Below are 319 nucleotides of genomic sequence, written 5' to 3'. Positions count from 1 at the left end.
GCTCCAGTCCCCAAGTCAAGCCCAGGGAGGGCCACAGTTCCCGAGTTAGGCCTACGGAGGGCCTCTAAAGATGATATTCTCTCCAAGGATTTTTTGGGGGAGGGTAGTAGGGGTCCGTCCATGGAGGCCGGGCCGAGTGTCGAGGCCAGGCCTCCCGAGTCTCCTGATCCGCCATGGCTTCTTAAGCTCCCTGCTCCGCCATTGCCTCCTGAACTGTTTGCTCCGCCATGGCTTCCTAGTCTACCTGTTCCGCCATGGCTCCCCGAGCTCCCTGTTCCGCCATGGCCTCCTGAACTGTATGCTCCGCCATGGCCTCCTA

This window comes from Sinocyclocheilus anshuiensis, unplaced genomic scaffold, assembly GCF_001515605.1.
Source record: "Sinocyclocheilus anshuiensis isolate Anshui unplaced genomic scaffold, SAMN03320099.WGS_v1.1 scaffold2000, whole genome shotgun sequence".
Lineage (NCBI taxonomy): Eukaryota > Metazoa > Chordata > Actinopteri > Cypriniformes > Cyprinidae > Sinocyclocheilus > Sinocyclocheilus anshuiensis.
This window is presented reverse-complemented; position numbering follows the sequence as displayed.